At 40.1% G+C, this 16,423-nt stretch overlaps 2 non-coding genes across 2 annotated transcripts; both read right to left on the bottom strand.

The window, feature by feature from the left end:
- Positions 1-6,786: 6,786 nt before the first annotated feature.
- On the bottom strand, positions 6,787-6,860 carry TRNAT-AGU (transfer RNA threonine (anticodon AGU)). Its single transcript has one exon. It is a non-coding gene; the product is annotated as a tRNA-Thr (tRNA).
- Positions 6,861-10,977: 4,117 nt separating this feature from the next.
- TRNAH-GUG (transfer RNA histidin (anticodon GUG)) lies at positions 10,978-11,049 on the bottom strand. The gene has a single exon. It is a non-coding gene; the product is annotated as a tRNA-His (tRNA).
- Positions 11,050-16,423: the final 5,374 nt, after the last annotated feature.

Below are 16,423 nucleotides of genomic sequence, written 5' to 3'. Positions count from 1 at the left end.
CATAACACTCTGTTGATCAAAGGAAATTACATATTAATTTGTTAAAAGATGGCTTTCAGAAAAAGCTAAATCTGTGGCTCTCATACAGATATAAAAATAAGCATATGATCAAAAAGAATAAAATGCTTCAGAATAAATTTAACCAAGGAGATGCAAGAATTGTACTCTAGAAAATACAAAACATTGCTGAAAGAAATTAAAGAAGATGTTAGAGTGCTCGTGCAATTAAAACAAACACCAACAAGGAGGCACTAAGGCTACTCTGACACTGCTGGTCTGTAGTGCCAGAAGTCTTATTGATGCAAAGTGTAAGTAAATTATATTTTAATGAAAAGGTAGATAAAACATTGTACAACAGTATTCTAGGCCACCAACAAAACTATGACAGAAATCTGGGCATGGTGGCTCAGGTCTGTATTCCCAGCACTTTGGGAGGCTGAGGTGGGTGGATCACTTGAGGTCAGGAGTTTGAGACCAGCCATGGACAACATGGCCAAAACCCATCTCTACTAAAAACACAAACAAACAAACAAACAAAAGCCAAGCATATTGGTGTGTGCCCGTATAGCTACTCAGGAGGCTGAGGCATGAGAATCTCTTGAACCCAGGAGGCAGAAGCTGCAGTGAGCCGAGATCGCGCCACTACACTCCAGCCTGTGTGACAGATATGAGACCCTGCCTTTAAAAAAAAGAAAAAGAAAAGAAAAAGAAAAAGAAAAGGAAGCTGTAACAGACACACTAAAAGCCCTCCAACTTTAACTTGTAACATAGCTTCATTCTCAAAGCTGACTCCTTTTTTCTTTTTCCTGAGTGTAGAACAGTTTAGATTTCAAACAGCTCCTTGACACTGCTTTTCATGTCCAAACCAGACATTTTATTGTAATTTGATAAAAGGCCTCTTCCCCTCCTCCCCTACACAAACAAATACACCCCCACCACACAGACTGAATCTTACCCTCATACCCCAAGGTAATGAGTGAATTATGCTTAGGTCCTCGTAAAGAAAATCTTGGGATGGCGAAGGGGCTTGGCAGCAAGAAACAAAACAAAACAAAACAAAATTTTATATATGAGTTTTTTTTTTTTTTTTAGATGGAGTCTCACTCTGTTGCCCAGGATGGAGTGCAGTGGTGTGATCTCGACTCACTGCAACCTCCGCCTCCCACGTTCAAGTGATTCTCCTGCCTCAGCCTCCTGAGTAGCTGGAATTACAGGTATGTGCCACCACGCCCTGCTTATTTTTGTATTTTTAGTAGAGACAAGGTTTCACCATGTTGGTCAGGCTGGTCTCAATCTCCTGACCTCAGATGATCCGCCGCCTCGGCCTCCCAAAGTGCTGGGATTTACAGGCGTGAGTCATCATGCCCTGCCTGTATATGACTTTTAAAACAAGAGGACAACACAGTATTTTTCAAAATTGTGTATAGCGCCTATGCATGGACAAAGCAAGTGTGGCACGTATTTGCATAATGTTTAATTTAAAAAATTTATTCTTTAAAAATCTTCAGGATTATGTCTATTTTGCTGTGCATTTTCTTTCACTTTGCTTTATCTTTCCAGGGTTGAGGTTGGGTTAAAAGGTGTGTTGGTTTAGTACCTCTGTAAGACCTAACTAGAGTTCTTTCACTTTTCCAAGGTAAGAACATTCCTAATTAGAATTAGGAAGAAACTTTTATTTTTTTTTAAATAGGAAATTAAAGAAGATGTAAATAAAAGAAAAGGCATGTGTATTAGTGAAGGTTCTCCCCAGGAACAGAGCCAATAGGATGTGTGTGTGTGTGTGTGTGTGTGTGTGCATGTGTGAGTGTGTGTGTATATATGTATGTATACAGGAGGGGGGATTTATTTTCAGGAACTGATTTCTGCAACTGTGGAAACAAGTTTAAAATCTTCTTGGTAGGGCAGCAGGCTGGGGACCCAGGGAAGAATTGATGATACAGCTGGAGTCTGAAGGCATTCTGCTGACAGAATTCTTTTTTCCTTAGGAAACATCAGTTTTTTTCCTCTTCAGCTGATTGAATGAGGCCCATTCACATTATGGAGAGCAATCTGTTTGACTCAAAGTCTACAGATATAAGTGCTTATCCCACCCAAAAAATACCTCTACAGGAATATCTAGAATAGTATTTAACTAAATATTTGGGTACTGTGGTCTAGCCAAGTTGACACATAAAATTAACCATTACAATATCCCATGTTCAAAGATTGGAAGACTTAGTATTATTAAAATGGCAATTCTGCCCCAAAGCTATCTAAAGGTTTAATGCAATCCCTATTAATATCCTAATAACTTTTTTTTTTTTTTCAGAAATGGAAAGGCTGATTCTAAAATTCATATGTTTTTGCTATCAAAAGAAAAACAGGCTGGGCTTGGTGGCTCACGTCTGTAATCCTAGCATTTTGGGAGGCAGAGATGGGCAGATCACTTGAGGTCAGGAGTTCAAGACCAACCTGGCCAACGTGGTGAAACCCTGTCTTTACTAAAAATACAAAAATTAGCCAGGCATGGTGGTGTGTACCTGTAGTCCCAGCTACTTGGGAGGTTGAGGGAGGAGAATCACTTGAACCCGGGAGGTGGAGGTTGCAATGAGCCAAGACCATGCCACTGTACTCCAGCTTGGGCGACCGAGTGAGACTCCATCTCAAAAAAAAAAAAAAAAAAGAAAAACAAAGTTGGAGAACTTGTACTTTCTGATTTCTAAAGATACCACGAAACTACAATAATAAAAATAGTGCAGTGCTAGCATAAAGATAGACATATAGATCAATGAGAGTTCAGGAATAAAGTCATATACTTATGACCAATTAATTTTTGACAAGGGCCAGCAAGACAGTTCAATGAGAGAAAGAATAATCTCTTCAACAAATGGGGTTGGGATAACTGAGAATTCACATGCAAAACTTTGAAAGTGGATCCCTACCTTATACCATACAGAAAATCTAAATCAAAATGGATCAAAGACTTAAATGAAAGAGCTAGAACTACAAAATTCCTAGAAGAAAAAATAGGAATAAATCTTCATGACCTTCAATGTGACAATGGCTTCATAGATATGACACTAAAAGTGCCTGCAACAAAAAGAAAAATAGACACATTGGACTTCTTGAAATTAGAAACTTTTGTGGATCAGAGGACGTATCAGAAGAGTGAAAAGGCAACCTGAAGAATAACAGAAAGGCCGGGTATAGTGGCTCACACCTATAATCCCAGCACTTTGGGAGGCTCAGGTGGGCAGATCACGAGGTCAGGAGTTCAAGACCAGCCTGGCCAACGTAATGAAACCCCATCACTACTAAAAATACAAAAAATTAGCCGGGAGGCAGGAGAATCACTCGAACCTGGGAGGTGGAGGTTGCAGTTACAGTAGATCATGCCACTGTACTCCAGCCTGGGCGACAGTGCAGGACTCTGTCTCAAAAAAAAAAAAAGAATGACAGAAAATGTTTATAAATCATATATCTGGTAAGGGTCTAGCGTCCAGAGTATATTTTTAAATAAAAACTCTTACAACTCAACAACAAAAAGAAAACAAACCAATTAAAAATTGGGCAAAAGACTTGACTAGGAATTCCTTCAAAGAAGATATACAAATGACCAACAAGCACATGAAAAGATGATCAACATTATTAATTATTAGGGAAATGCAAATTAGTGAGATACCACTCCTTACCTACTTGGATGACTAGAATTAAAAAGTCAGGTAATAGCAAAGTGTTGGTGAGGATATGGAGCAACTGGAATCCTCATACATCGCTAACAGGAATGTAAAATGGAAAAGTTTAGTAGTTCCTTAAAAAGTTAAACATAGAATTACCATATGAACTCACAATTCCACCCTTATGCATATAATCAATAGATTTAAAAGTAGGTTTTCAAACAAATACTTGTACATGAATATTTATAGTATTGCTGTCACAATAGCCAAAAGGTGGAAGCAACACAAATATCCATCAACTGATAAAGGCACAAGGAAAATATAGTACATCTATACAGTGGAATATTATTCAGCATAAAAAGTAATGAAGTACTCATATATACACAACACGGATGAACCTCAAACATTATGCTAAGCAATAGAAGGCTGACAGTGTATGATTCCGTTTAATGAAATATCCAGAATAGGTAAATTCATACAGACAGAACTTACATTAATGATTGCCAGGATCTGGGGAAAAGAACAATGGGGAGTGACTGCTTAATGAGTACACAGTTTGTTTTTGAGGTGATTAAAATGTTTGGAAGTGGATAGACATGATGATTGCACAGCATTGTAACCATACTAAATGCCACTGAATTGTATCATTTACAATGATTAATTTTATATTATGTAAATTTTTTCTCAATAAAATTAATGAATACAGATTAAGTATCTTATTTTGCTGATTCAGTGATGGAATCAGACAGATGTTGTAACCAGTTTAAAGGGAAAGTCAAAAAACACAAATTTATATGGAGTAGAAGAATTAGATTGGCAATGGAGAGAAAACTAGTTTTTCCACTGCGGGAGGAAAGTTGTGTTAGTTCATTTTGCGTTACTATCAAGGAATATCTGAGGCTGGATAATTTATAAAGAAGAGAAGTTTATTTGGCTCATGGTTCTGCAGGCTGTACAAGCATGGCACCAGCATCTGCTCGGTTTCTGGTGAGGCCAAAAAGAGCTTTTACTCTTGGGGAAGTTGAAGCAGGAGCAGGCGCCTCATGGTGAGAGAGGGAACAAGAGAAGGAAAGCCCTAGTCTCTTTTTAAAGTCCAATCTGAGATTCCTTGTGAGAACGCTCAGGTTTAACAACCAGATCTCTCACATGAACTCATTACTGTGGAGAGTGCACCAAGTCATTTATGAAGGATTTGCCCTCATGATTCAGTATGGTAAAGTCTTTTGTTTATTTATTTTTGTTTGTCTATCTTGCTTCCTTGAATTCGTTTTAATCATTGTCTTTCTAAGAACATTTCATGTCACTCCTCTCTAAAAATTCTTCACTGAATCTCTGTTATTTTGCAAAGCTTTAAATAAGATTGACACCATATATTCTGTGTCATCTTCTGTCATTCCTCTTAATTTACTTCTCCCTTCTTTCCTAAATATAACAGGGGGAAGGGAGAATTCTACTTCCTCATCTTTCAAAACCAGGCTGTGGGACAGTCTGCAAATATGTTAATAATGGAGGAAGCTTCCTTTCTTTTTTTTTTTCTTTTTCTTTTCTTTTCTTTCTCTCTCTCTCTTTTTTTTTTTTTTTTTTTTTTTTGAGATGGAGTCTGGCTCTGTTGCCCAGACTGGTGTACAGTGGCATGATCTCGGCTCATTGCAACCTCTGCCTCCTGGGTTCAAGTGATTCCCCTGTCTCAGCCTCCCGAGTAGCTGGCATTACAGGCATGTGCCACCATGCCTGGCTAATTTTTGTATTTTTAGTAGACACGGGGTTTCACCATGTTGGTCAGGCTGGTCTTGAACTCCTGACCTCGTGATCCACCTGCCTCGGCCTCCCAAAGTGCTGGGATTACAGGTGTGAGCCACTGCACCTGACCTGAGGCTTCCTTTTAATGTGTAGGTTGAATCTGGAGTAACTGACAGGTGTAAGGTAGTGAGAGTTTGATAGCTGATTTGTGTGTTCCACTTAATATTTCAGACAGAGGTTGTTTAGGGCCACTTAACTAAAATGTACCTGAGAACATATTTGTTTCTCTCTGTGCTTTTGGTAAGCATAGAGCAAGAATAACACTATAACATGTAATATATAAATCTTCAGATATTTTCAGCCGTCATTGAATTTAGTTTGCAAGAAAGAGAGAATACTGTAGTATTCAAGTTTGTATTTTTAGATACTTAAACTTTGAAGACATAGCTTAATCAATTGTTTACAAATTTTTCAATAGCAGCATTCCAATTTGCAGGATCCTTTAAATATCAGTCTTCTGAGAAGTGAAGCAGAGGCTTGTGACAATCTTTTTTGCTCACATTCCTTTGAAAGTAGGTGGGAGAGAACTGCTATGAATAAAATGAGAAAGCAGAATTCAGATTTACTCTGAAGTATAAACGATTTCAGGCACAGTGCAGGACTACTTTTACAGCAGTGAAAAGACAATGACTCTGGTGGAACTCTGATAATAACCTTTGAAATCTCTTTAGATAAAACTGAGAAACCTAATGAGTCAGCCAGTGCTACAGAGGGTACACTTTAGTTTATGAACTGCAATGCCACTTAAGATTCAGGAAAGTCATTCATTTGTGATTTATTTCCTCAATATATAATTGAGTCCCTAGATCCTAGATGTACAAATAAGACAATTCTTACAGTCATACAAAACCGAAATGGTGAGAAAATAAATTTCACCATTACTCTCTTATTTTCAAAAATCAAAGTGAATCAGACTCCAAGCAAAATGCCATAGCTTATTAATTATTTGCCTGACACTGATAATCAAAATCTATCATGTGCTGAAAATGATGGCTATCAAGGTTAAGAGGCTGGAGACTGAATGTCTATGACAGAATTTGAAATATTGCTCTCTACTATGTATTACAAGATTTTTTTTTTTTTTTTGGTACAACTTATACACCCCCAGTCTTACCTGTCATCAGCAAACCCATTGCTTTTTACCAACAGAAACTTTATTCATTTTTCCCTTCATCCCAACTCTTTCATATTGTGATGCAGTTACCTGGCAAGGGACTCCCCATAATTGTGCTAATCGCTCAATACAGATTTCACAACCTATAAATTCCTTAATGCATTTTCAACTTATGTATTTGCAACATACTATTGAAAATATAAAATTGAACAACTAAGGCCCCGCTGGGATTCGAACCCAGGATCTCCTGTTTACTAGACAGGCGCTTTGACCAGCTAAGCCACAGGGCCCCTCTTGGGCATATGTTCAGATATATCATATTTATAACATTTTTGACAAATTATCAGTTTGCCAAAAGTGTACTTAATTTTGTGACAAAGAAAGCACATCTATGTTTCTGAACCAGCAACAAAGCAGAAATTCCAACACTTAAAAAAATACTTTTCTTCAATGCAGGGTTTTAGAATTTATTTCAAATTGAAATGAGTGAAATTACTATTTCGTGGTGACTATCTCCCCCTACAGGAAATATTGGATATCGCAACATATTTTAAACATTTCTCTATTCGTACATTCATTTTGTCCACAAATGTTGAGTACTGCATTTCAGGTAGTTTTCCAGGTATTGGAGATTTTATTCACTGAAAACAGTAAATAAAACAGCAAAATTTTCTTCCATTATTGAATTTATGTTCTACAGGGAGATAAAAAAGCAAAATTTTAAAAATTGGCCGAAAGCAACAACAAAAAACACCCCAAAACAAATAAACCAACTTAAAAAATCCAACAAGAAACAAAAACACAAGGGATATGAAAACCAATCTCTTTATTGCTGGGTTATAGCACCCACCACACTACCTTCTGAACTAATTCACTGCAATTGAGAAAAAACCATTATGCTTCCATTTTATCTAATCTGGCACAAGAAAGTGAGCCTAGACCAGGACACAGTGATGCAGTGGAGATTTGTGGTCATGCTGATTCCCACTCACCCAAACTAGGCACTTTGAGATCCTCTGTTTCAAAGAGAGCTTTGGTCTCAACAGGAGATCTGCTGTTAGAAACAGTAAGTTAGGTGTAAACAGGGAGTTCTGCTGGATGGGTATCTTTGCTTCTGCCATAGTCTTGTTCTGCTCATTTGCCTGCTGGGTTAAAACAGACTCAATTTCTAGACCCACATAGACTGTAAAACTGCGTGGATGATACAGAGAATTAGAGAACAAAGTAGAGTACAATGTGATAGTCCTCACAGGACGCTGTGGGAACCTCTAACTTGGGCCTCACAGAGTTGCATGACCTTTTATCTCAGGTTCTATGTCGGTTTGATGAATGTAGAAGGAGTCATGGAATGTTTAGCTGAATGCAGCTTAGCATGGGGAAAAGCAGATGAAACCAATATCCTGAAATATTTAAATAACTGCCTGGTGCTTTGCATATGCATTGCTTAAGCATCCACAAAATGCAAGACCCTGGAAAGATGAGAAATTACTTAGGTTGAGGTTGAGTTTTTATTTTTTAACCAAGCCTGGTGTTGCTTCTGATTTATTTCCTGTAGGTCATGAGCTTCTACTCACTACCTAGCTAATCACAAGGCCAGGATATACAAATTTTTTGGCTTTCTTGGCTGAGGTTTTTTGTTAAGTTTAGTTATTTATTCCCTGACTTCTGTTTCTCACTGACACGTGTTTCATAAATCTTGCTATGGTGTAAAGCCCTGGAAGAAAAACCCTTTGTTTCTCCTTTTGGAAATCTTTCCAAGATATGAGCAGACATTTCAACATAAAGTAGGTGCTGGAATGGTGTGGCTACAGATAGATTGCTGCACCCTTGAGAGAAATTAACACTACCAAACCGCTGTTTAAAGTGTTTCATCTGGATTTCTGCTGACATTAGAAGGAAAGTTCTTTTCCTGATTCCCTGACTTTTGGGGCTATCCTTTCTAGAACCTACCTTTTCCCACAACATCTGTGTCTTCCCTAAACTTATGGCCTATCATAGCAAACATTTTGGCCAACATCTGCCTTATAAAAAGCCTTGCTCAAATCTTCAAATAAGCCTCAATCCTGAGGACAGACAAAACCCTTCTTGTTATTGTTAGAACTACCTTATCAGCATCAAAGAAGCAGAGGATTGTGGTCAAGTTAAATAGATGCTGAGTCTGGTAAAAGTCTTTGCAATATTACTACTGTATGAAGGCCTTCCACCACTTAAGTAGCAATGATATTTATTTATTTAACTCCAAAATGGCTTATTTTATCATTTTGTTTGTTTGTTTGTTTGTACCTTACTAAGATAGTGCCATCATGCATTTAACACCCTTAAATCTTTAGAACAATTTTAGAAGGTGGTAACTTTCATTAACTTCCATTGAGAGATGAGAATGATAAGACATAGAAATGTTAAAAAGTAATTTCAAGACCATGGATGCCATAGGTAGAGTAAGACAATTTTCTTTCTGAAAATGTGGTTGGCAGATTGTATAAGATACTTCCATACCAATATTAGTGCATTCATAAAATGCAAGCTTTTAATCTCACAATTCCCCTGTTTAGTTAATACCAGATTTCTAGCAATGCTCACTCAAAGCTGCAAAACAATATTGTGAACCAGAGAACTTTACACCTCTAAGATAAACACGTGCTTTGCACCGAGTATCATATGGTACACGTCAAGCAAGCTCTCTACTTTTCCAGCAAATCATACAGCACGGGTTTTGTTGATCTCTATTACTCACCTGTCACTACAATTTTATTCTGTGATAGATCTAGGACCCTAGCTCTCTCACTAAGAGGTAGCCAGCCTCTGAGTCAGAGTCCATAGATTTCTGCTACTCAGGCCAGTAAGATCTGAGGAAATGTGTTCTGGAGAATTGCAAGATTAAGATGTTTATTGCTTTAGCAGTTTTATCATTCACTTGTGGCAAGTAATTGACAAGAACTGATCCTTTGGGGTCAGTACATGCTTGGTCCCTGTCTTCACTCTTGTAAGACTGAGTCAAGATAAAATAGACTAAAAAGAAAATTGAAGTCGAGTGTGATACAAGTGAACACGAATAACCACTGTAAATGCTATTAAATTACTGTGAAGAGGCCTAGAACCTGACCTGTTGGAGAGATGATATCTGACAGTATAAGGCAGCTCAGCTTAATTACAATATCTCTGAGTTTCAGAATCCATGTCAGTGGACAGTTGGAGAATAAATGGGGGCTATTTTAGCCCCAAGAAGGAAAGAACAAATCTCTTTTGCTGAAATTTTTGAGAAGTTGCTAAAAGTATGACAACGCTTTTTTTTTTTTTTTCTTTCTTTCTTTCTTTTTTTTTTTTTTTTTTGACAGAGTCTCACCCTGTCACTCAGGCTGGAGTGCAGTGGTATGATCTTGGCTTACTGCAACCTCTATCGCCTGGGTTCAGGCAATTCTCATGCCTCAGCCTTCTGAGTAGCTGGGACTACAGGCCTATGCCACTAGGCCCAGCTAATTTTTGTATTTTTAGTAGAGACGAGGTTTCACCATGTTGGCCAGGCTGGTCTTGAACTCCTGACCTCAGGTGATCTGCCCACCTCGGCCTCCCACAGTGCTGGGATTATAGGCATGAGCCACCACGCCTGTTTGAATACTAGCCATCCACCAGGGCCAGGAGGGACGAAGTGCCATTAATGTGTTCTCAGAGTGCTGTGCTACTAACTAGAACGGGGCTCATGGTAGCTCCTCTGGGGATCTGCCTGTCTCTAGCCACCTCCTATTGGTCCCAGGTAGCACCAACTACTTCTTTCCAGCCACCTCCCTATCTCAGATCAACTCTCCTCCATTCCCACCTCACCCAACAGTGTATTTGGCCCTTTAGAACTCATTCTAGAAACTGAACAGGCTAGAAATGGGGGCTGTTCTTCTGGGCCATTATTTCCCCTCCTCAAATTCCTTCAATTACTCAAATTTCTTTAATTTTCTCCAGACAATCAAAGGTTACAGTTTCTCAGCATTGGCCCAGCTAGGATACTTAGAAACGCGTGATTAATAATTTGTCTTTTGTGTTTTAAGAAAGATCTCCACAACAAACCTGGATCCCCTTTTGAAGAGTCCTTTCCTCATGCCTACCACTGTTTGAAAGTAAAAGTTTTCCATTAAAAAAAAAAAATGACCTCAGTTTCTTTACATACAGCCAATGCCAACAAAACTGTAGGGCTTGGGTAGGGTTGGGAAGAGAAACTTTGGAGAGGGAAAAAAAGAAAGTCAAGGCGACAACCATAGACACTCTCTGCTTGGCTGACTGGTTGGGGCACCACGATGAATACTAGCGTTTTTTTGTGTACAGATTAGATCATGAGTCAATTCAATTTTGCATGCGTTTTTCTGAGACTATCTCTACTCCAGCACGTTGCAAAAGTGAGCGCACACAACGTCAAGGTACTGCCGTGACTCGGATTCGAACCGAGGTTGCTGCGGCCACAACGCAGAGTACTAACCACTATACGATCACGGCACGCCACCAGAGGCCGCTGCCTGGATGGTTCTCCCTTTGCTCATTTCTCAGGAACTGTCTATTTTTGTCATCTAAAGAATGGTGCACTGTCTTCCGTCCTTATTTACACACCTACCCAGTTTACTTCCTTATCCACTCCCTGTCCCCAGTATTTTGCTTATGGCAAACAAGCCAAAGGTGACACGAATAGTTTCATTATACGGATTTTTCCCAGCGTGGTGGTTCTTTTTTGGGATTGGTAATATTGTGCTTGTAAACTTACTAGTCTCACTTCTATCGCCAACCCACGCATGTCTCTTGCTTAGTTTAGCAGTGTGGTCCTCAGATCTTTGGCAACAAAAGGAAGAGGGCGCTACTTTGAAGCGGACCTGCCGGATCCCATTTTTTGCCAAACTAGTCAGAATCTTTGGGGGCTTGGCATGGAATCTGGCATCTCGACAGGTGCCAGAAGTGAGTTTCTCGTCACGAGGAACTATGTAGCTTCGTCCTGACCCAGGCACCTGTGAGAAGCCCCTGAGGCGCTGGCGCACTCAGCCTGCCCACCTGAGCCGTCAGGAAATGTCCTGCGGCGCTTGCACCTCAGAGTGAAACTTCTTTCTCCCTCTCATACCTAGTTTGCCAGAAGGGTGAGATAAGAGAGTGCCTCTCCTGTGGCTCCAAAGCTCTATGGGACTTCCCTCCCGCCCCGCTTGCTGTTTTAGGAACGCAGCCTCTAGAGTCAAGGTCCTGGTCGTGTTTTCCCCTTGATACTAAATGTTGTTTTTTCTGTAAAATCATTCTGGTCTTAAACTCCTGAACTCAACTGATCCGCTCCCCTAGGCCTCCCAAAGTGCTGGGATTACAGGAGTGAGCTACCGCGCCCGGCCTCTTCTCTTTACCTGGCTAAATTTGTTTAATGCTTCAGCTTCAACTCAAGGAAGCTTTTTCAAATCAAGGAAGCTTTTCTTGGCCTCCCGTCTCCACGCAACATATGGTTCCTTTTTTTTTTTTCTTCCTTCCTTCCTTCCTTCCTTCCTTCCTTCCTTCCTTCCTTCCTTCCTTCTCTCTTTCTCCCCTTTTCTCCTTCTCTCCTTCTCTCTCTCTTTCTCTCTTTCTTTTCTTTCTTTCTTTCTTCCTCTTTCTTCTTTTTTTTTTTTTCTCAGAGTCTCGCTCTGTTGCCCAGGCTGGAGTGCAATGGCACAATCTTGACTCATTGCAACCACCACCTCCCAGGTTCAGGCCATTCTCCTGCCTCAGCCTCCTGAGTAGCTGGGTTTACAGGAGTAAGCCACCACGCCGGGCTAATTTTTGTATTTTTAGTAGAGACGGGGTTTCACCATGTTGGCCAGGTTGGTCTCCAACTCCTGACCTCAAGTGATCCACCTGCTTCGGGCTCCCAAAGTGCTGGGATTACAGGCGTGAGCCACCATGCCTGGCCACTTGATTATTTTTCACTTTTCCTTTAGTGCTCCTATATCAGTTTGTAATGTATAATACCAGAGTTATTTGATTAATGTCAGCCTCCCTCCTCCTTCTCCAGTATGCCCCAAGACGAGGTTTCCATTTTGTTCAATAGTCTATCATTAGGGCTCCCCATTTGGTAGGTTCTTTATCAATATAATTTGACTGCAGAATGAATGAATGGATGGGCAGAGATTACAATCCAAAGCTATATAAAAGCAACTTCATCCAGCAGCATCTGGCCCAGTTCAGCAGGCTTGTCTTTTGACTTTTGATGGGAAAACATTGGTAATAATTTAAAGAAAGGTTGGGAGGTCAAGACAGGAGTATTGCTTGAGGCCATTAATTTGAATCAAGTTTGGGCAACATAGTGAGACCCTGTCTCTATAAAAAAATAAAAAAAAATTTAGCCAGGCACAGAGGTGCATGCCTATAGTCCCCATTACAAGGGAGGCTGAGGCAGGAGGATCACGTGAACCCAGGAGTTTGAGGTTGCAGTGAGCTATGATTGTGCCTCTGCACTGCAGCCTGGGCCACAGAGCAAGATCCTGCCTCTAAAATAATAATAAGAAATTTAAAAACGAAGGGAGTTCAAAACCACAGTTGCAGCTATCCATAAAAAAGCTCAGCAGAGCCAAAATAACGTGCTTAATTTCCTAAAATTTTCTTTATCTCCTTTCCTCTGTCTCGATTACACAAAACTATTCTAATTACTAACAGCTTTACTGAATGAAGAATTACCTGTTTCCTAACAATTTTTTTTTTTTTTGAGACGGAGTCTAGTCGCCCAGGCTGGAGGGCAGTGGCGCAATCTTGGCTCACTGCAAACTCCGCCTCCCGGGTTCAAGTGATTCTCCTGCCTCAGCCTCTCGAGCAGCTAGGACTACAGGTGCATGCCACCATGCCTGGCTAATTTTGTGTGTTTTTAGTAGAGACGGGTTTTCACTGTTTTAGACAGTATGATCTCGATCTCCTGAGCTCGTGATCCACCTGCCTCGGCCTCCCAAAGTGTTGGGATTACAGGCGTGAGCCACTGTGCCTGGCCCTAACATTCATTTTTTTGATCAGTGAAGAGACCTAAGGGCTTTCTCAGTATCAAAGACATGAGCTCCATCAAAGAAAATGCAGCCAGTAAGAAGGAGAATGCAAGCTGCCTCTGTCTCAAGTCTCCTTGAATTGAATCTCTCTTTTTCCTTTGCTTAGGGCCTTCCTCAACCCCATTCAGAAAGCTGCTGTGAATGAAAGTGCTTTTCAGCATTTTCTGCTGGGATGTTTTTGGAAATTGGGTTGATCTGCATGCGCTTCTCCATAAAAAGACAGAAAAGCTGTATCTTTGATGTCACAGGCCTAGAAAAAGGCCTCTTTCCTCGTGCTTATTTTGAAAGGACGTTTTGAATATTTAATCTAACACATTCACTACAGTGATTCTGAGAAGAATAAGAGACAGGCTGGCACAGTTGAACCTACCAGTTCTACCTTTATCAATGCCATGCAGTCTTCTACGTCTGAATTTCTAAACTTTCTGTAATAAATAATTTAAAACCCTCTTTCTTTCAAGGGAATAGTTCAGCAATATTTTCCTTCTTCTCCTGTATTATTTAAAAAAATTCTATTTGATCTCTATAGGATCTTTCATTTCAGCATTCAAAGCTTTTCTTTCTTTCATCTGAAAGACATGTTCTCTTGCTTTCACTTTTCCTTTCAGCTATTGATAGTGCTGTCTTTCACTTTATAGCCGTATTTCCTCAAAGTGTCATCAAACCCCTATCTTATTTCTTTCATCTCATTTCTTTATTACGCTCCTTCATTTTGCTTTCTTCTCCAACATTCCACTTAAACTGATCTATTACATTTCACTAGTTGAAATGGCTATGTTAGTCCTCAACTTATATGATTTCTCAACACTATTTGATACACTGGATTTCTCCCGCCTCTTAGAAACTGCTATGGTCTGAATGTATTCCCCAAAATTCTTATGTTGATAGTTAATTGCCAATGTGATAGTATTAATAAGTATCAAAACAGTGGCCAATATGTAGAGCCATCTCTCTATATCCAGAATGCACATGTCCAGGAGTCAAGATGTAAAGGTGTGAGTATCGCCTCTCATTATTACTCAGTGATCCATTTGGACAATTTTGTATCTATCCCTGTGACCTTGATTGAGCTCTGAGGGAATGGGTGTCTTTATGCCCAGTGGATAAATGTTTCCACTAGAGAGCAATGTCACTTTTCAGATCAATTGAAACTTGAAAACTGCTTCTGGCCATTTTAGTCTTTTCATGCCACTGAACCAATATGCCGGGCAAAGTGTCCCTCTACTTGGAGTCATTGCTCCCAATTTCTAGGAGGTAGTTTGATGTCTGCTGTACAACGGAGGTTAAAGAATACAAAAAACAAAAAACAAACAGAGAAGTCTGTAAATGTTTTTTGCCCACAAGCTATGGTCAATTAAAAATTGTGACAATGAGATAAAGAAAAGACCACAAGGACACAGATCCCACAGGAATAAAGGCATACTTTATACTACTGTGTAAAGAATTCAGCCAATGTGCTGTCGGAAGTCAGGAAAACAAGAAATGAATTTTATTTTTATTTATTTATTTTTGAGATAGGGTCTCATTTCATTGCCCAGGCTGGTGCCCAGGCTGGAGTGTAGTGGCATGATCATGGCTCACTGCAGTCTCAACCTCCCGGGCTCAGGTGATTCTCCCACCTCAGCCTCCCCGATAGTTGGGAGTACAGGCATGCGCCACTATGCCTGGCTAATTTTTTGTATTTTCTGTAGAGTCAGAATCTTGCCATTTTGCCCAGTCTCATGTTGAACTCCTGGGCTCAAGTGATCTGCTCCCCTCGGCCTACCAAAGTGCTGGGATTACAGGCACGAGCCACCACACCTGGCCTAAGAAATGAATTTTAGAAGAAAGCTGTGATTACTAACCTAAGCCTCATGATTAGCTACAGAAGCAAGGTTCGTAACAGCTTGTATTATGTTAACTAAGTACTTCTCGCTTTTTACCCCAGTACATTCTAGGAAGGTGACAACTAACATTTTAGTTTTAAAGTAGGATTATGAACAAACTGGCATCACCCCCATGAGCTGGCTGTGATTTCACAAATTCCATGTTGGAATGCAATGCAGACTTTTGACTTGTGAAAAGGATAGTACATGCCAAAGGACAAAAGGGATGGACTGCGCTAGATATTTACTTTTGCCAGCCTAGATTCACTGTCCCTTTCTTTCATCCTGTGTTCCTAGGAGGTTGATCTATACATGAATTTGATCCTTGCCTTTTGGCTTCTGGTCGAATTTGGCTGATGGAAAGTAAAAATATGTCAGAGAGAGGTAGGAGTTCTTTCTGTTTCCAGATTTTCTTTCCTCCCATTGCCCCTTTGGGCCTAGGTGTGGTAATTACTTATATATGGTATTAGCTTCAAAATACTGCACTATCTCTTGTGGCTTCCTAACACCTTGCTCACTTCTTTGTCAATCTTCAAAGCACCCAGTTGGTTTTTTTCGTTGTTGTTATTGTTTGTTTTTTGAGACAGAGTCTCCCTCTGTCACCCAGGCTGGAGTGCAGTGGTGCAATCTCAGCTCACTGCAACCTCCGCCTCGCGAGTTCAAGGTCCTGCCTCAGCCTCCTGAGTAGCTGGGATTACAGGTGCCCACCACCACGCCTGGCTAATTATTTTGTATTTTTAGTAGAGACAGGGTTTTACCTTGTTGGCCAGGCTGGCCTCGAACTCTGGACCTCAAGAGTTCAAGTGATCTGCCTGCCTCGGCCTCCCAAAGTGTTGGGGTTACAGACATGAGTCACTGCGACCAGCCCAAAGTACCCAATTTGAATGACTCATCTTTTTCCTGATGGCTGACATATTGACCTCTTTTAGCTTATACGCTGCTGTGTTTACAGATATTAAATGAAAATACAAA

Source organism: Macaca thibetana, chromosome 4 (genome assembly GCF_024542745.1).
Source record: "Macaca thibetana thibetana isolate TM-01 chromosome 4, ASM2454274v1, whole genome shotgun sequence".
Taxonomy (NCBI): Eukaryota; Metazoa; Chordata; class Mammalia; order Primates; family Cercopithecidae; genus Macaca; species Macaca thibetana.
Note: the sequence above shows the minus strand (reverse complement) of the source record. Positions and strands in the feature narration are given on the sequence as shown.